General features: G+C 44.8%; 1 protein-coding gene across 3 annotated transcripts in view; it reads left to right on the forward strand.

Moving 5' to 3' along the window:
- Positions 1–19,950, forward strand: part of KCND3 (potassium voltage-gated channel subfamily D member 3) — a 220,862-nt gene that overhangs the window by 62,647 nt on the left and 138,265 nt on the right. The window lies entirely within an intron of this gene.

Raw genomic sequence — 19,950 nt, forward strand, 5'->3', positions numbered from 1 at the left:
GCAGGGGGTGGGATTCTGTCACCTCCCACAGTGACACTGCTCCCAGGAAGGGCTGCGTAGGGAGTGTTGTGAGGTCTGTGTGGCAAGGTCCTGGGACCAGGACCCTGAGGTCACCTGTGAGCTAGACTGCCTCCCCTTCTGAAAACTCAGGAGTTGCCTTCACAGCAGCTTCTTCATTCCTGGCTGCCCCTGCCACTGTTCACTCAGTTTTGGGGCTCCCTGCTCATGTGTTGTGCCCAGAGAGTGAAAGTTCATCTTGGCCGGGCGCGGTGGCTCAAGCCTGTAATCCCAGCACTTTGGGAGGCCGAGATGGGCGGATCACGAGGTCAGGAGATCGAGACCATCCTGGCTAACACAGTGAAACCCCGTCTCTACTAAAAAATACAAAAAACTAGCCGGGCGAGGTGGCGGGCGCCTGTAGTCCCAGCTACTCGGGAGGCTGAGGCAGGAGAATGGCGTAAACCCGGGAGGCGGAGCTTGCAGTGAGCTGAGATTCGGCCACTGCACTCCAGCCCGGGCGACAGAGTAAGACTCCGTCTCAAAAAAAAAAAAAAAAAAAAAGAAAGTTCCTCTTAACCTCAACATATGCAAATGCAATCGGGGGTGAATTTGTCTCCACACCAATTGCATGGTGCCGTCTGAAGCCACTTAGGAGTGGGCTCCACAGCCAGGTGCCTGCCGTCTTTGCTTGAGCTTCATTCCTGCTGCTCTCCACTGAGGTGGAACAGCAGGCATGGGCCATGATCTGTGTTTTTTGTGGGAAGGTAAGAAGGGACTTGGAGATCTTTAAAAGCAGGTATCCCATCAGCTGAGACTCCGAGAGGCTGAGCTTCCCAGGGAGTAGGTGAGCCTCACTCCAGGGCCCGTTCACTTTCTAGTGCACCATGACCTCTGTGCCACTCATTCATTTAACAAGTATTTGTGGAGCTCCTATGCAACAGACACTATTCTAATCATTTGGTGATACAGCAGTGAGCAAAGTAGAATAAAATTCCTACCCTCATGGAACTTATATTCTAGTGGGAGTTAATAACCTAGAGATACATTCGCTAAAAAAAAAAAAAAAAAAAAAAAAAAATTTAAAAAGTCAGTGGTGGTAAGTGCACTATGGAGAAAACTAAAGCAGGGCTAGAGCATGGAGAGTGGCAGGGGCCTGGCAGGTCCAGGCAGTGGGTAGGGGAGGCCCTGGGAGAGGTGAGCAGTGACCTCAAAGAGGTGAGGGAGTGAGCCACTCCTGTGTCTGGGAGGAGGAACATTCCAGACACGGGGAGCAGACAGGCCAGCAGGAGCAGGACTGGGATGCCTGAGGAGCACTGTGGAGAGGGAAGAGGAGTGGGCCCTGGTTTGGCCTCACTCTCCTGCTGTCATGTTTACAACACCACTGTGATTTCTGGCCCACTTTTCTGATGAGTGCTTGTCCCCTAGGGCAGGGCTGTCCTTGGTATCTCTGGTGCCTAGCACAGTCCTCAGCATGGAGTGAGGACTCAGTGATGCTTGTTGGATGAATGGAAGAGGGAAGAGGGAGGAAGAGAAGACAAGGAGAAGAAAGAGAGAAATGGATATAAGCATCGTCATCACTCACATTTCATCCTGGAAAGTCCACACCAGGGTTCTCTCCCTCTGCACACGTGGGCAGTAGTGACTTGCCCTTTCACCTGTAATGCAGTCAGCTACACAGGAGGACAGGGCTGTCAATCACATTCTCCATCCTGTTCTGTAACTCAGTGGCTTATAGCCAAAAAGAAGGAGGCACGCCCATTCAGGAAGGGGTCTCCAAAAGTGGATGAGAAAATGATGTGCCCTCCTCCACCTATGGGTGTGAACACTGAGGCCTAGAGACCAGGCCCTGGAGTGAGAACAGTGTCTGCAGGCTTCTGTGGTAAGGGGGAGCCCTGCTCCTCACAGCCTCCTCAGCCTGTGGGCACCCCATAGCCCCCACTGGAGGGCAGCCCCATCTTGTTGGTCCTAAATCTCTTGGCTCTAAATCTGTGCTCTGACATTCCCAGCTGTGTGACTTAGGGCCCATATTTCATGTCTCTGGGCCTCAGAGTCCTTAGCTAGCAAATGGGGAGATAATGGGGGTTCCTACTTCACAGAGGTATTGTGAGGATTAAGTGGAAAAAAGCACTTAGCACCATAATCAGCCCCTAGTAAGTACTTAGTTAATGCTAGCAGTTGCCTTTGAAGATAAATGAAGCAGTGAAGGGAGATGCATGTTTAGAAAAAGAAAAAGAAAAAAGGACAGAAGGGGAAGAGACCAGGCATCTTCCAAAGGGAGCACTTCCTAAAGCAGGTCAGCTTTCAAGAACGAGAGCAAACTGCTGTTCTTGACCAGGCTGACGATCTAGCAGTGAGGCGCGCAGCTGCCTGCATCAGCCCTGAGCGATGAACAAGAATTCAGAGACGCTGCCTCTGTCCCCAGTGCAGCTGCCTCCTACAGTGCTGAAGGGAAAGCCAGGCATTGACAGAAGCAGGGCTTTATCCCGGTCTGTCCTCACCTGGCCCTGCAGGCCTGGGCAAGCCACTTCCCCACTCTAGCCTCAGTGTTCTCCCCTGAGAACGAGGGGAATGGACTGGATGGCCTCCAAGCCCCTCCCGGCCACCACCAGGGCTCACTTTGCACCCGTCTACAGGACAGGCACCTGTGAGGTGATGGAGGTCAGGCTCAGGACTCAGACATGCCTGGATTTGAACCCCAGGCCTGCCAGTTTCCAGCTGGGTGACCTTGGATGCATTACTTAACCACTGTGCCTCGCCTAATCTTTAATAAGTGGATGGCTATATAGTTCAAATGATATAATGTATAGAAATGCTGAAGTGTCCAGTACCTAATCGCTCAATGAATTGCAGCTATTACTACTGCTGCTGGTACTTCCACAGTTGTTCTTATGTACCATCCAGTGCAGTGTGGCCTACCCTAATGTCTCCCAACTTAGTTTAGGGAGCTCTTATGCCACAGGAACCACAAACTATGGAGTGAATCACACACGTACCATTTGGTATTGAAGTTAAGTAAAATTCACTGCAAAGTTATCCTGATACATCCTTAATGGTAGGCATCATTGTTTCTGAACTGCACAGTAATTAGGAATAAATGGTAAGCTAGGCATATAAATGGAAATGATTAGTATGTATAATAATTGGGCAAAGGAGGCATTTTTGTGATCAGTGGGGAGGGGGAGGATACTAAGGCTGGGAAAGAGGATGGGGTGTGGGGAAGGATGCCTGGGCCCTGTGTACTGTCCCTGGAAGCCCATCCTTTATCCCATGTTGGGGGGGTTGGTCCTTTTTCCAATTTACATCAGAGCCAGATCCATTAGCCACCACACCCCAGCTTTCAATGGGAGGAGGGCCTGATAAACCACATGGGCAGGAACTCTTGTCACAAACACTGAACTTGTGACAAGAGAAGAAAGCGCATGACTAACTGCCCATGAGAGCTTCAGTGTGCTGAGTCCATTATTCCATTTTTACCTCCTTGAAGGCAGGTGTTCTTGTTCCATTTTACAGATGAAGAAACCGAGCCCCAGAGAGATTAAGTGACCTTCCCAAAATCACAGAGTTAGAACCCAGGTCTCCTTGTGTCTGACTCCAGAACCTGCTCTGTTAACCACTAACACTGCCCTTTTAAAAGGACACTGTGATGCTTCCAAAGTTAAATGAGGAATTCAAGTGAGAATGATGCAGTAGGTAAGAACTTGGGCTCTAAAATCATATTCCTAGGGTTTAAATCCTAGCCCAGCCACTTGCTAGCTTGAGTGACCTTGAGCAAGTCCCATAACCCCTCAGTGCTCATCTGTACAACAGAAACAGTCTTGTGAAAATGAAACAAGTTAACCCATGTACAGCAAATGCTCTTGTTCAATGCATCTATCTTATAGTACCTGGCACAACATGGACACACATTCTGGGGTTGCTGAATGCCAGGGCAGCCTGTGCCAGCAGCAAGGGCCATGGGCAGCCTAGGTGTGGGGAGTGAGGCCAGCCAGCTTCTTCTTTGTCCTGCCTGGTACCCTGGCAGTCAGCTGACCACAGAGGTCAAAGGGGCATTTGAGGGTGAGGTCTGAAGCATCACCCAAACTTTTAATGCTAGTCTCTGGATAGGTAGGGTGGCCCACGATGTGGAGATGAGAGCAGCAATCGCCTTCATTTGAAGACTCCTGGGCTGGCTGCACGGATCCCTGTCTCAGAAGTGTTCACTTACAGAGTGGATACACATGCAGGGTCTGGCTTCCCTCCCAGGTAGGAGACAGCAGTCAGAAAGGAGGATGCTCTTGTCCCTCTCAGGGTCATAGCCAGAAGCAATATGTTTTCCTCTCCAGGGAAATTAAAGAGTCAGATGCAAGGGAGCCAGTGTCTGGAGGGAAGACAAGCCAGGCTGTTATATCTTAAGTGTCCTGAAATAGCCCTGAGCTATGGCAGCCCTGACCTCTGCTCCTCCTAAACTAAGACCATCCAAGGGCATCCTTGCCCTGGCCCTTCAGGCTGACAAAGTCCTGGTAGGGAGGCATTTTCTAAGTTTTGGGGACCTTTAGCTATTGTGCTGGGATGGCTCTGCCCTGCTGTGCCATTGGACAACCCCTGAGCCCATGCTTGTAGCCTGTGACTTGGTCTCCTACATATGTTAACAAATAAAAACTTCACTGCCTAAGGTGGGAGCTAGAAATGCTTTTGGATGACCTGTGCAGGCCTGATGAAGCTCCATCTCTGTTTCTCTCAACAGAATGTTCTATAGGGCCTCATGTTCTCCAGAATCTCCTGTGGTCCCTGAGCATCATGTTTATTGCTCAGGGACCACTTTATAGCTGTATTACAGCACTTAGTGCACATTATCATAATTATTTGTTCATGTTTCCATAATTTCCCCTTCCAGGCTAGGAAGTCTTCAGAGGGAGGCTGCTCATGTTGTTCACCTTTGCTTCTGAGGTCTCACACTCAGTGCCTGGCACGAAGGTCCTTGGTGAATGTGGAGCGGTTATGAGTGGAGAGTTGGAGGGCAGTAGAGTGCAATGCACAACTCTCTGTGGCCTGTGCTGCCATGAGTCATCTGCTTGTGACTGCGGGTCCTAGTTAGGGTTATGCTGGTGGTCCTGGCCCATGGGCACATTGGAGGAACAACTCCTGAATTCCTGCATGACTGAAGTTCTAAGCCATGTCATTTGCCCGGTGATCAGACACTCCCATGCCCTCTGCCCCGCCCCCTCTGCACGGTGGTGCTTGAAGTGGCATTTCCACCCACCCCACTGCCTTCAGGAGGAGGAGTAAGGTAAGGAGTCATTTACCTACCAGTGTGGTGGCTCCAAGTCAACTGACCAATAGCACCCTGTGCACGAAGCCCCTGTGCTGCACCTCTGCTGAGGAGCTTAGAGCTTCAGATGAGGTAGCAGGGCCCTACTGGTTTTTTCATTGAGACGGAAACATGTGCAGCTTCCTTAGCTGGCAGTACAGAAATAAATTTCCAAGATGTTGACCCAGGTGTTATAACACCGGAGATTAGAATCCTAGAGACAAGAGTGAAAAGGTCACACGCACTCCCTCTCACCAGCTCAGCTGCCCAGGTTGGATGCTTCTATAAAATTTCAGGTTAGGCACAACCACCCATCAGGGTCCTGAGCCTGGAAGCTTCAGCGGGATAGATGCCCTGAGCTTGTTGGAGAACCAGAGGAAGTCACTTTGGGGAAGATGGGGCACAGGAAAAGGGTATAGCGCAATCTGGGGGCACATCTCAGCTTTTCAGCCTCAACCCTGTGTTGAGGAATCAGATAGTGATGACTGTGCTGGCAAGGGAAGCAGGCAGGAAACCACCTCTGGGTGTGTCTGATGCTGTGCTAGGCCACCAGGTACTTAGGATGCCACCCGTATCTATTCTGATAAGCTGTGTCCTCTCCACTCTCCCACACTGGTTCTCAAGACTAGGTCTGGGCAGAAGTCCAGAGGGTCTGGGAGAATGTGCCTCAAGCTGTAAGGAGCCTTAGAGGCCGTATATTCCACCGCCTTCATTTTGCTGGTTGGGAAACTGAGATTGAGAGGTCAGGCAGTTTGCACATGGTCACACAGCTAATGAGGACAGGTTAGAACCAGACCTCCTCACTGGTGTTCCAGTAGTCATTCAAAGCCTGCAGGGATGATCAGATCTGAATGTGGGTGCCTGGTTTATCCCCAGACATTAACCTTAAGGGCAGGGCCATTATCAAAACAGAAGAGACAGTCAATATTTATTGAATACTATACATTGCCATCTCATTGAATTCTTACAACTACCATATAAAACAGAGACTATTATTCTCCTATAGATGAGGCAACTCTGCCTCAGAAAGGTCAGGTAACGTGCCTGAAATCACACAGCTGCTAACCGCTAGATGCAGCACTCAAATCCAAATCTCACTGCATAGCCAAAGTGTGTCTAGCAAGGTTCCACCATGCTTCCTATATGCCGGGTACTGTTCAGAGCCCTTACATGTGTTCACTGAATTAATCTTCCTAACAACCTGTGATATAAATGCTGTTAATATTATCCTCACTTTAAAAAGAGGAAACTTAAGCACAGAGAGGATAAGCATCTTTCCCGAAGTCACACAGCTAGTAAGGAGCAAGATTTGAACCTAGACTTTCTGACTCAGAAGAGCTTACTCTTAAACATTTACTCCATAAACATTTGTTGAATGAATGAATGAAAGTACAGGAGTCACTGCTGGTGGAACTTCCACCAGGTGGAAGAGTGTGGGAAGAACCCCTCCTGTCCTGACCATAGCCGTGTCACCCTCCCTCAAACACAAATTGAAAACCACTTAGCTGCGCTGGAATGGGCTAGAATCTCAGTTTTACCTTGAGTCCAAGGCAGAGACTCAAGGCAGTTCTTCTTAATGTCTCCCTTCCTTTTCTCCTGCCAATGCCACCCTGCTCATGAATTAAAGATGCTGCCTGTGGCCATGGGTTCATAATGGCATCGCCTCTCTTGTGTTCATCTTGGACAAATTAGGGCTGCATGGAAGCATTCTTAGGCTTCAAGGCAACAAATCGTTGGAGACAGAAATGTCTGCAGAGTGAGTTTTTTAGCTGCCTTGAGAAGAGAACACCGTGGCTGTCGCAGTAGCTTTAAAATTTTCTACATCATTGCTTACCCATAAGCATTTTCCTGTTATCCCCACCACTGGGATACCTTGTATTTAGGCATCCACATTATCTCGCCAGGAGCTCAGACCCCTGGTTTATCCTGCTGATCTTCCTAACAGTTTTAGAAAAGGCAAGGCCAGGGTACCCCTTTCAGCTTTTTTTTTTTCTTCATGCAATGAAAAAACTTAAGCATGAAAATCAGTAGTGATTCCTCCTAACAAAGGCCTGGGAGAAATCAGGTGGTTGATGACACTGAAAAGAGAAAACATTACTTGGAACAGTTGGGAGACTTGTACTGCATCCCCAGTCCTCTCTTATGCCTGGCATCCAGTTGAGTTCAGCCTGTGGGAGGTGCCAGAAGGAGACCTAAAGGTGGGAAGAGAGAGGCATGAGGTATTTTCTCCTCACTTCCTCATGATCGGCACTGCTGCTGGGCAGTCCCTCATCCCTACTCCCTCCCCTGCCCTTTCAGGCCTGGGCTAGACACAGCTTTCTGTCATTGCTAGTCCCTGGGTGCTTCAGCATCTCTTGCTGGTCCCCATAATCATGCCTCTACCTCTGTAAATGGTCCTTTCCAAAGCCTCTTGTATTCTCTGAGATGGGGTCTGTTAACCGCCTGGCCCTGACCCAAGCCCATTGAAGAATAAGCTGCTTGAGGGAACTGCTGTGGTTTCATGGAAGAGATTTGAGGGCCCTTAGCTGTACAGCTGTAAACGCAAATTTCCAGCTACACATTTTTCAGCTGTACCCTTGCACAAGTTACTCAACTCCTCGGAGCTGCTTTCCTCAATTGGTTTACAGAGTTAAGAAGACAATAAGAATCTCTACACCATGGGGTCACTATAGAGATTGAATGAGAAATAAATGAGACAACTTGTGAGGCTCGCTTAGCAGAGTGGCTGGCTAAGTGTAGGAGTTCAATCATGTTAGTTTTCCTTATTCTTTCCAGCCACAGACCTGTCTTTTTCCTCCTGGAATTCCCACTGCTGGGTATGCTGCCCGCCACAAAGCCCGGCACATTGCACACAACCATACGCAGGGTTTAGAGAATGAAGAAGCTCAGATAAAGAGGATACTTTGCAAAGACTCCGTGCTGGGGCCAGGAGAGGGACTGAGTCAAAGTAAGAGGTACCGTGGACAGTGCCCTCTCCCCAGAAGAGGAGTCCTGGAGTGAGAAGGTCAAGGCAGCCCCATCTTGGTTACAAAAAGGAAGATGTTGGTTGCTTGGGAGTGCCGGGGCACACACAGAGCTGCCGGTGGCTTGACTAGTGGTGGACCTTCAGTGTGAGTGTGGAGCTGCGGAGCATGTGGAGTGGATGAGGAGGGAAGTAGGAGGAGCCCGGAATGGCTTCAGCCCAGCTGAGTGCACCAGCCCTGGGCTGGACCCACCACAGGGGCTGCAGCTGCCCCTTTGCTCACATTTGGCCTGGGGTGTTCAGCAACAAGAGACTGTTTCAGAAACGGGAGGGAAGAGGAGGAAGCACCCAGCACTGGGAGGCTTGAGTGCTGCCAAGCAAGCTGGTACTGGAATTATTTGCAGTCCATATGCCAATTTGCTTTGTCATTGCCTGGCTATTTTTAGAAGCCACTGGCGTATCTAGGAAACCAGAATCTGTTGACTGTGTTTCTTCAGTGCGGGGAGTGTGATTATTTCCCAGAGATGCTGAAGGAATGTGTGAGGTCGGGCTGTAGGAAGACGACCTCTCCTCCCCCAGGTCAGGACTCACGTGCAGATGGCGCCCACGCAGCTGCATGCCCTGCCCTCCCCAAGGGCTTGCTTCTGCCCAGTTGATTGTGAGTGCAGGGTCTGCATGACCTTCCCCAGATGGAACATTGGCAGGGAGTGGAGGCCTCCATTTTGTCTACCAGCTGGAGGGGCTAGGTGGGGTTCTCTCCCACTCCCTTATGTTCCCCAGGGCATCAGGTGGTCATTGGTCCAGTGGCCTGGGGGCAAAGCTGTCCTTCATTGCCTGTGCCTAAGGAGGAGTAAGACGTAGAGACGAGAGGGAGATGTTATAGCAGCAACCTGAGTTCCTAATGATACCTTTGAAACATTCCTCATCTCCCTCCATCCAGACTGGCCCCGTCAAGGGCCGTGCCATTCGTTCAGATGCTGCTTAGAGACTGGAGAAATGGGTGGCACCTGTTTCAAATCAGTTCAAGTCCTAACAGCCCCAAGATGCCATCTCAGGAGGGACTGGGTTCCAGTTTTAGGTGAGGTTATCCTGTGGTAAGACTATTGCTGAGGGGACTCCAGCACAGGTTTGACGGAAAGAACTTTAAGTTGTGAGATTTTTGTATTTGTTCACGTGTAAATTTGCCCGGCCTGCTTCGGGGACATCATTCAATCTGGATTAGGGACCACTTTGGTAAGGGACAAATTGAGGTACTTAGAATGAAATCCCAAGGCCTTCCAGGCCTTATCCGATGAGACCCTGCCTTCTCTCCTAACCTGTCTCATACCATCCCCCCTTGCCCTCAGGGCTTTAGCTCCTCTGACCTTCTTTACAGTCCTTGAATTTGTCTCAGGACTGTGGCACCACCTGTTTCTTCTGCTTCCCCCACATCATCACAGGGCTTGCTCTTATCATTCAGGTCCCAGGCAAAGGTCACACCCTTGGAGAGGCCTTCCCTGAACCCCATACCTAAAGCTGCCACCCACCTCAGCTGTGTGCCCACCATCAGCCTCCATTTGGTCCCATTACCCTTTCTTACTTAATTCATAGCACCTATCATTACCTATATTTATCTTGTTCATTTACTTGTATGCTTGTTTACTGTCTGTCTCCCCAGTCTAGAATGCCAGTATATTGAGGGCAAGGATTTTGTTTACTGCCCCATTCCCTGCATCTGGAACAGTGCTTGGCACATAGTAGGTACTCAAGACCTACTATGAATGAATTTTTTTTTGCTGAATGAATTAACGAATAAAGGCGCCCCAGGGATGAAATGATGCCCTGAGCTCAGGCTCTGGGGCTAGCGGAGCTCAGCACCAGGTCCTCTCGTGTGATTTTGTCATCTTTCTTCAGCCATTGCTTGGACAGCTCCCCTCTTCACCCTTCCTCAGCCGCCCCTCCCCTACAGGGGCTTCTACACACAGCCATTTAAGATGTAAAAAAATCATGTTAACATTCGTTAAGTGACAAAAGCTTGAGGGTATAACCCATGCACAGAAAAATAATCTCATGACTCAAAAGCCTGCTTCATCATCCCTAGTTGTACTTCCTGGTTCATCATTCCCTGCCTCCAGCCTGGAAAATACTTCCTATACTTCCTTTGGGCAACAAAGGAAATTAAGTTGTTTTTGCTTTTATATTTGGGCTCCATTCAGCCCCTCAGTTTCATATTACAACTACTTTCTATCACTGCTCTTTTCTGTTCTCACTAGCAACTCCCCTCTCCCCTTCCCCAAATACTCTGTGTCCCCAAAGCACCATGGACTTAGCACCTCCCAGCACTCACTATAGCATGTGGAGGGTCTCTATGTGCCTGTCGCTCCCCACAAGGCCGTGAGCTGGCTAGTCATGGGACTGTGTCTTCTCATCTCTGTCTCTCTAGCACGTAGCACAGTGCTGAAAAGTCCTTAAGAGATGCTGGAGAAGCCTGCTTCTCTCCCCAAGCCCTGTGCCCATCAATTCATTTACTACATGCTTTGTAAACTCTATTTTTCAAGTTTCCAGGTCTCTTCCCAGCTCTGCTCCTACAACTCACCCAAACGATAGTTTGCTCAGGTCTTCCTTTTTAGAGCTCATTGTCTTCTCACACAACTGCTAGCATTGACATCAGTGTTTGTACATTGTTTTACAGTTTACAAAGTGGTTTTCTTGTGCACGCTTATTTCATTAAATGTAAGCCGCTTGCATCTTCCCTGGGCTCCAGTCAGATTAGAGTTTCTAAGTAAACATTTACTGAGCACTTATTATGTGCCACAGTTGGATTTGGGTATTTTAAGTTTTAGTCTTCTAGGAGCCTCACTGTGTGAACTCTGCCAAATATGCAGACAACCTCACAAAAGCAAAGAGGCAAATCCCCAGGATCCTGGATTCCCAGTGCCTCATAGACTACCATTGTTTATCAAGGGGCACTTGTGTTCTGGACCATCCTTCTCATAAATGCGCCCATTCAATTCCATCTTCAGAAGCAGGGAAGCACCCTGTTTTGAGACCTGTCCTGTGGAAAGGAAGAATGGTGTAGTGGAAGGTGCAGTGGTCTGGGATGGAGACCTCAGGACTAGTCCTGGTATTGTACAGGTCTATGGCTCTTTACCTCAGTTCCCCCGTCCTTAGGATGAAGATAATTCTACCTGCCCTGTCCCTTCCCACAGTCATTAAAGGATTATGAGATTTGGAGTCCTAATGGCCTTTGATGGAGAAGTACAAATGTAAGGGCTCATTTTTCCTCCTGTCTTCCAGTGTCCCTCCCCTATTCCCACATGGGCGTGAGCGTCTGGTGCTTCAGAGGCAAGTACACATTTCTCACAACCTCCTCCATCAATGGATAGATCCCCATTATATGGTCTCAGTTCTGTTCTGTAATCATTTGAATTAACAGCAATAGTGAGCATTTACTGAGCACTTTTGAGGTGCCAGGGACTATGCTAAGCACTCCACATACTTGTAGCTCAGTCCTTGTAATTCAGTCATTATGCCTTCCCTAGGAAGTGGGATACTTTTACAAGGACGAGCATGGAGCCTGCAGTGTTAACTTATTTCCAGTTTGTATCCTTTTTAAATTTTTTTCTTGCCTTATTGTACCAGCTAGGATTTTCAATACGATGTTGAATGAGATGGTAAATGGAAATGATGAAAGCAGACATTCTTGCCTTGTTATCAGTCCAAGGGAGAAAACATTGAGTCTTCACCGTTAAGTATGATGTTAGCTGTAGGGTTTTTTCCAGTCATAAATAGGTATCGTATTTTGTTAAAAGCTTTTTATACATCTATTGAGATGATCCCATGGGCTTTCTTTTTTAGTCTATTGTATGATAAATCACACTGAATTTATATAGAATTAATATTATTTCTTCCCTAAATGTTTAGTAGAATTTATCAGTGAAGCCACATGTACCTGAAATTTTACTTGTGGAAAGGTTTAACTAGAAATACAATCTATTTAACAGATAATAGGGCTATTGCAGTTATCTGTTTCTTCTTGAGTGAGTATTGGTAGTTTGGTAGCTGGTGTCTTTCAAATAATTTCCCTGTTTTGTCTAAATTTTCACTTACTGGCATGAAGTTGTTTATAATATTCTCTTATTATCTTTTTGATCTGTGTGAAAGCTGTCGTGATGTTCAGTCTTTCATGTCTTATGTTGGTGATCTTGTCTTTTTTCTTGATTAGTCTGGTAGTTTTAAAATTTTATTCATCTTTTTAAGGAAAGAGCTCTTGGTTTGATCGAATTTCTCTTTGCTTTTCTGTTTCATTGACTTCTGCTCATTATTCTTTCCCTTCTGCATACGTTAGTTTTAGTTTTCTTCTGTTCCTAGTTTCTTAAGGTAGAAGTAGAAGCTTAGATCATTGATTTGAGACTTGGTTATTTTCCAGTATAAACATTTAATGCCATTAATTTATCTCTAAGCACTTTTAGCTACTACATACCATTGACTTTGGTATAGTGTCATTTTTTTTCAGTTCAAAATATTTTCTAATTTCCCTTGTGATTTTTAAATTTGACTCATGGGTTTTTAAGAAGTGCATTATTTAATCTTCTAATATTTGAGGTTTTCCAGATATCTTTTTATTTTTTATCTCTAGTTTAATTCTAGTATGGTCAAATTAAAGACTATATGATTTCATTTTATCACAATATATTAAGACTTTATAGTCTAAAATATGGTCTTATCTTGGCCAGTGATTTATATGCACCTGAAGACAATGTGGATTGTGCTGTTGTTGGTTAAAGTGTTCTAGTAATGTCAGTTAGATTGAGGAGGTTGATGGGATTATTCAAGTCTTTTACACCCCTCCTGATTTTTAGTCTACTTTTTCTATCAGAGAGACAAGAATGCTTAAATTTCCAACTATAGGTGTGGTTTTGTCTATTTCTCCTTTCTTTATATCAACTTTTGCTTCATGTATTTTGAAGTCTATCAATAAATACATGTACATTTACCTTTTTTTTTTTTTGAAAAATTGATCCCTTTTTCATTGTAAAATCCCTCTTATCCCTGGTAATATTCCTTGTTCTAAAGGCTACTTTGTCTGATATAGTCACTCCAGTTTTGTTTTGATCAGTTTTTTCCTGATAAATCTTTTTTTGTTCTTTTCCTTTTAACACACTTGTGTCTTCATATTTAAAGTGTGTTTCTTGCCGATAGCACATAGTTAGGTCTTGCTTTAAAAAAAAAAAAAAAAAAAAAATTCCAATGTGATTATCTCTGCTTTTTAATTGAAGTTTTTAGGCTAGGTATACTTAATGTAATTATTGATATGATTGAGTTTAAGTCTACTATCTTGCTGTTTATTTTCAGATTGTCTCATATGTAATTTGTTCACGTTTTCCTCTCTGCCTTACTTTGTATTAACTTAATATTTTTTATGATCTCACTTTATCTCCATTGCTGGCTTATTATCCATATGTCTTTTATTTTTTAGTGGTTGCTCTATGATTTAAAATATACATTTTAACATGTCAAAGTCTGCCTTCTAATAATATACCACTTCATGTATACTATAAAAAAACTTATATATTCAATTTTGTACCTCTTGTCCTTTGTGATATAATTGTCACATATTTTACCTCTACATTTTATAAATCCAGCAATACAGTGAAAATTTTTTGCTCTAAACAGTTAACACTTTTAAAGAGACTTCAAAAATAAGTACAAAATTTGTTGCAATTTACCCACATATCTACTATTCCCAGTGCTTTTTATTCCTTTGTGTAGACCCAGATTATATCTGGTATCATTTTCCTTTTTCCTGGAGAACTTCCTTTAAAATTTCTTACAGGCAAATCTGCTAGTGATGACTTATCTCAGCTTTGATCCGAAAAAGTATTTATTCTGCTTTCATCTCTGATTGATATTTTTGCTTGATGTAGAATTCTAGGTTGGCAGGTTTTTTTCCTTTTCAGTACTTCAGGCCATTGTTGTCTTCTGGTTTGCATAATTTATGACAAGAGTCTGCCACTTTGTCTTTCCTTTTTATGCAATGTCCTTTTCCCACTGGCTGCTTTTAAGATTTTATCACTTGTTTTCAGCAATTTGGTTATTATGTGCCTTGGTAGGGTTGGTGTTTACTGGGAATTCAGTGCTTTTTTCTTGGATCAGTTAGTTTATAGGTCGCACCAAATTCTGAAGGCTTTTGATCATTTCTTTAAAATATTTCTTCTGTGTTTCTCTTCTTTTTGGGGACCCCAGTTACATATATGTTAGATGACTTGTTACTTTCCTACAGGTCACTGATGCTATGGGTTTTCTTTTTTCAATCTTTTTTCCCTCTTTGCTTTATTTTGGATATTTTCTACTTCTATTTCTTCAAATTCACTGATCCTTTTGATGTATCTGTTCATCTCATTTATTATATTTTTATTTCAGTTATTGTATGTTGTCATTTATTTAAGTTTTGTTGGGGTCTCTGTCTTCCTTTTTTAATCTTTATCATGTTCATGTTTTTCTGTAAATTCTTGAGCATATAGTATATTGGCTATAGTAGTTTTACCATTCTTGTATGCTAATTCCATTATCGCTGTCATTTCTGAGTCATTTTCTAATGATTGATTTTTCTCCTGCTTATTAGTCATTATTTTTTTCTTTTTTGCATACCTTGTGGGGTTTGTTTTTGTTTCTTGTTTTTTGTTTTGAGACAGGGTGTTGCTCTGTTGCCCAGAGTAAAGTGCAGTGGCACTATCATGGTTTGCTGCAGCCTTGACCTCCCAGGCTTAAACAGTCCTCTCACTTCAGCCTCCTGAGGAGCTGGGAACAGAGCTGCACACCACTACACCCAGCTTATTTTAGAGATAGGGTCCCCCTATGTTGCCCAGGCTGGTTTCCAACTCCTGGGCTCAAGTGATACTCCCATCTCAGCCAAAGTGCTGGGATTACAAGCATGAGTCACTGCACCTAGCCCTATTTTATTAGATGCTAGACATAGTTAATTTTACTACTATAGCCACTGATTTCTTTTCTTTTTGTATTCCTTTAAAGAGTGTTGTACTTAGTTCTGGTATACAGTTAAGCTAATTGGAATCAGTATGATTATTTCAGGGCTTGCTTTAAGATCTCTTAGGGTAAGTCTGGCACTGCCTTTTGTCTAGGGCTAATTTAGCCTCACTGTGAATGTGATGCCTTTCTGAGGACCCTACGTGTTGCTTTGTATACAATCATGCATCACTAAACAATGGGGATACAGTCTGAGAAATGGACTGTTAGGCAATTTAGTTGGGCAGACATCATAGAGTGTACTTACACTAACCTAGATGGTATAACCTACTACATGCCTAGGCTATATGGTATAGCCTATTGCCCCTAGGCTACAAACCTGTACAGCATATTACTGTATAGAATACTGTAGGCAATTATAACACAATGGTAATTGTTTGTGTATCTAAACATAGAAAAGGTACAGTACAAATACAGTATAAAAAATTAAAAATGGTATACCTGTATTAGGGCACTTACCAGGTATGATGCTTGCAGAACTGGAAGTTGCTCTGGGTGAGTGTGTGTGAGTGGTAAGTGAATATGAAGGCCTGAGACATTACTGTACACTAGTATAGACTTTATAAACATTGTACACTTAGGCTATACTACAAAATTGTTTTTTCTTCAATAATAAATTAATTAACCTTAGCTGACTGTAACTTTTTTGCTTTAGAAACTTTTTAATTTTTGCAACTTTTTGACTCTTCCAGTAACAGCTTAAAACACAAATACACTGTCATTGTACAGTTATAAAAATATTTATTTACATCCTGACTCTGTAAGTTTTTCTATTTTAAAAAAGGGGGTTTTGGGGTTTTTTATTTTTAAACTTTTAAAAAAAAATAAGACACAAACACACACGTTAGCCTAGGCCTACATCAGGTTAGGATTACCAGTATTACTGTTTTCCACCTCTACATCTTGTCCCACTGGAAGGTCATCTGGGGCAATAACATGCATGGAGCCATCATCCTCCATGATAACAATGCCTTCTTCATGAATACCTTCTGAAGGACCTCCTTGAGGCTGTTTTACAGTTAACTTTCTTTTTCTTTCTACATAGAAGGAGGACACTCTAAAATAACAGTAACTGGTAAATACATAAACCAATCACATGATCACTTATTATCAAGTATTGTGTGCTGTACATAATGATATGTGCTATGGTCTCATAGGACTGGCAGCACAGTGGGTTTGTTTATACCAGCTTCCCCACAAACATGTGAGTAATGCATTGCACTACAATGGTAAGATGACTGTGATGTCACTATGTCACTAGGTGATAGGAATTTTTCATCTCCTTTATAATCTTATGAGACCATCTTATACGCCATCTGGCATTGGCCAAAACGTTGTTATGCAGCACACAACTGTATCATGAAGTCTGTTCCTTCTCACCTGGGAATATGAAGTCTTCCCAGCTCTGGAAATCATTTGGCTTAGTGCTTTGCGATGGTTCTTTCTCCATCCTTATGGAGTTTCGTTCCTTGTATGTGAAAATCCGTATTTTGCCAGAGCTCTTTAAGTGGATCCCCTTTCAGATAGCCAAAACTCTTTCTGGCATTGTGCCTGCACATTCTCGCTGCCTCAGTCATCTTGAACTCGAAGAATTCTGGGCTCTGTTTGGGCTCTCCTTCCCTGTGCTGCAGCCTGGAAATTCAATGCAGGCAGTAGGGTAGAGAAATTGTAGGGGTCTCTCATTTGATTCACCTCTCTCAAGGATCATAGTTCTGTGTTGCCTTTTGTCCAATGTTTGAAAATATTTGTTTCATGTATTTTGTATGACTTTCTAGTTGTTTAAGACAGAAAGGTAAATCCAGTTCTTTTTATCATGGCTGAAAGCAGAGGTGGCAATACGCACTTGCATTATCCTTATTTTAGAGGAAACTGGGGGCACAGAGAGATTAAGCAACGTGCCCCATATGACATTATTCTTGAGTGGTGGAGTCCAAATTTGAGCCCTGGTCAGCAGTCTTCACTAAGTCTGTCTTGTTCACTGCTATATAACCATATACAGCAGCTGGTACATGGATTTGGTACTCAATAAATGTTGTTGAATGAATGAATGACCAATCTGAAGGTGCTCAGCTTTTCTTATACTACACCCTGGTTGTGTTTAGGTTTATATAAGTGCACCTGAATGGTTCATTCTGATTAGCAAGTCCTAGGGTCTCTAGGCCCCAACAGATGCTTTTTTACCTACTCCTCCGTGTACCTTGCAGACACCCCTGTGTGTAAGCAGCAGCTGCTGCCTTCTAATACCAAATCTGCTGTCTGGCTCCCACATTGAAACATATCATTTTAATCATGTACTTTCAAGCCAGGAAGTAAATTTGCATTACAAAAGTCAAATTCCTTTCCCTGGTGGTAGCCATGCAAAAGACTTGGCCACTTTTTCACTCTTGTCCAGGCAATAAATTCTAGAAGAAGGAGCCCATTTTAGTCAGAGTCAGGGCCACATAAAAAGAGCAAGAAGGTCATCTGGCATAGACCACTCCCTGCTTCCTAACCTACATTCTTTGGGATGCTGATGGAAAGGGAGCCAGAATTATCTCTCAGCGGTCCTCTCATCCAGAACCATAGGTCTGTTCATGATGATGCCAGAGCAATTGATTAAAAATTATATGCCCATTTCCACATCTGCATAATTTTGCATATTTATTTAATGGACAAATAAACTCATTTGGATTCTCTCATTCCCTTTCTTTCTGTTCTGCTTTTGATGTATCATATAGGTCTGGCTCAGCCTGGGTAAATGACCAGTTCGGTCTTCGTTCTACAGGGGAAATGGGTTCTTGTTAGGAGACCTCTAGAAGCTGTCCTGGTCCAGTCTTCCAGAATTCACTCCTTTGCACCACAACCCAGGAAGTGTGGCCTGGGCAATGTCCCGGTTAGCTGAGGTCTGTGCCTGGCTAGGGTGTGTGGAGGAAGTGAAGGGGGTGGAGGTGGGGGTTGCTTGTCAGGAAGATTTCAGGTGGACAGGTTGTCGTCCGCTCCACAGATGAGTATCTCCCCAGGGACTAAGCTGCTGTCACTGTGGGTAATTGGATTCCTGCTCCCCAGCAGAACAGGCACCAGTAACCTTTAGGATTAATTACTCCAGTCGACCTCAGCTGCCTGCTCTGGCTGGTTGTCCTCCCTGCTCTTGATCAGAAAGCCCCAGGGGCTCAATGTCGGGCATTGGATATTGGACAGGAGTGTGAGCTGGAGACTTCTTGATCTGAACCTTGAGAGATTGTTCACGTACATTTGCAAAGGCACTTGAGAATGATGCTGTGCTTGACCTTTAAGGAAAGGCCATTCCGTGCCCTCGGGTGAGGTTAGGGAGCTCTTCTGTGGATGGCAGTGCAAAGTCATTCTAAAGCCATTCTAAAGAGGAATGCCAAGGTGTCAACCTTCTCTCCACCAGGTCCTCTGAGAGGGAGGCAATGGCTTGCTCCCACCTAGAGAGAGAGTTTGGGAGGTTCTTACGGCAAAAGGCTACAGCTGTGGCTTCCAGGCCACTGAAAATTTATTCCTGCTGCATTTGCTCCCCAGAACGTAGAACCTAAGGTAGGGAGATAGGGAGACACTGCAGTGGCATCATCCTTGGTGGCGCTGAGTGTGTGTGATCCGTTGGAATAGTAATGGCTAATATCTATGGAGTTCTTACCACAAGGTGAGCATGCATTAGCTCATTCACTCCTCACAATGGCCCTACAAAGGATGTGGTATTATAATCCCCATCTCATAACGGTGGAAACAGGGCTGAGAGATGTTAATCGCAGAGAGACCACATAGCTGCTAACTGGCAGATCTTCAAAGCACAGTGTGTTTGTTAGCAGGCTTCACTGGTTCTTGTCCTTGGAGGTCTTGACAATGGGACTTTTCCTTTTCTGTTTCTGGGCTAGGGGGAAGGAAGAAGCAATGACCATGGTGACACTGGGTTCTGTAATCTTTGGCCCATCTCGGCACGGAAAAGAACTAACTCTCATGTATCCTTCATACGTATCACGTGACAGTTACCACCTTGAAGGGCCTTTTGCTTTCTGTGTTATCGTTTGCTGTTTGGTTCTCCCTTCTTATGCTGATCAATAACCCATCAGTCAGCAAAGAGACATTCACATGGACAAAATGTCCCTCTGACTCTCGATCCCTTGGCCGAGATTAGGCGGGGCACCTTCACTGTGCCCCCCTCAATAGGGTCCTTGCGCACTCATCTTTATTCCGCCCAGCTCCGGCAGTTGGCAGGGAGCAGTGTGTCATGATGAGACGTTCCTGGAAAGCCTGATTGGCCACTCATTTGTTTCCACTGCCACCTCCCCACCCCCCAGATGGCAGTGGATGTTGCCATGACAACATAATGGGATGCAATCACACCTATTGTGGGGCAGGAATGTTGACTGCATGAAAGAGCGTGTGTGGGGCCAGGGAGAAGATGAGAGAAACATAGACCTTCTTGTGCCCAGGAAGAAAGGAAGTTAATTCAGAATTGAGGAGCCTGCCTTCTGAATTTTAAGTTCCCACCTGATGCCTGTAAAAACTATTTATTACTTGCCAGCTCGCATTATTCTCCTACTGTCACAGTCTTACAAAAAAAAAAAAAAAAAAAAAAGGTACAAGACCAGAGTTTTGGACTCATTTTGAAACAGAACTTAGCCTCCAAGATGAGAAATTCCTTGCTGCTTTAGTTTTATTTATTCCTTTCTTGTCT

This window comes from Macaca fascicularis, chromosome 1 (assembly GCF_037993035.2).
Source record: "Macaca fascicularis isolate 582-1 chromosome 1, T2T-MFA8v1.1".
Taxonomy (NCBI): Eukaryota; Metazoa; Chordata; class Mammalia; order Primates; family Cercopithecidae; genus Macaca; species Macaca fascicularis.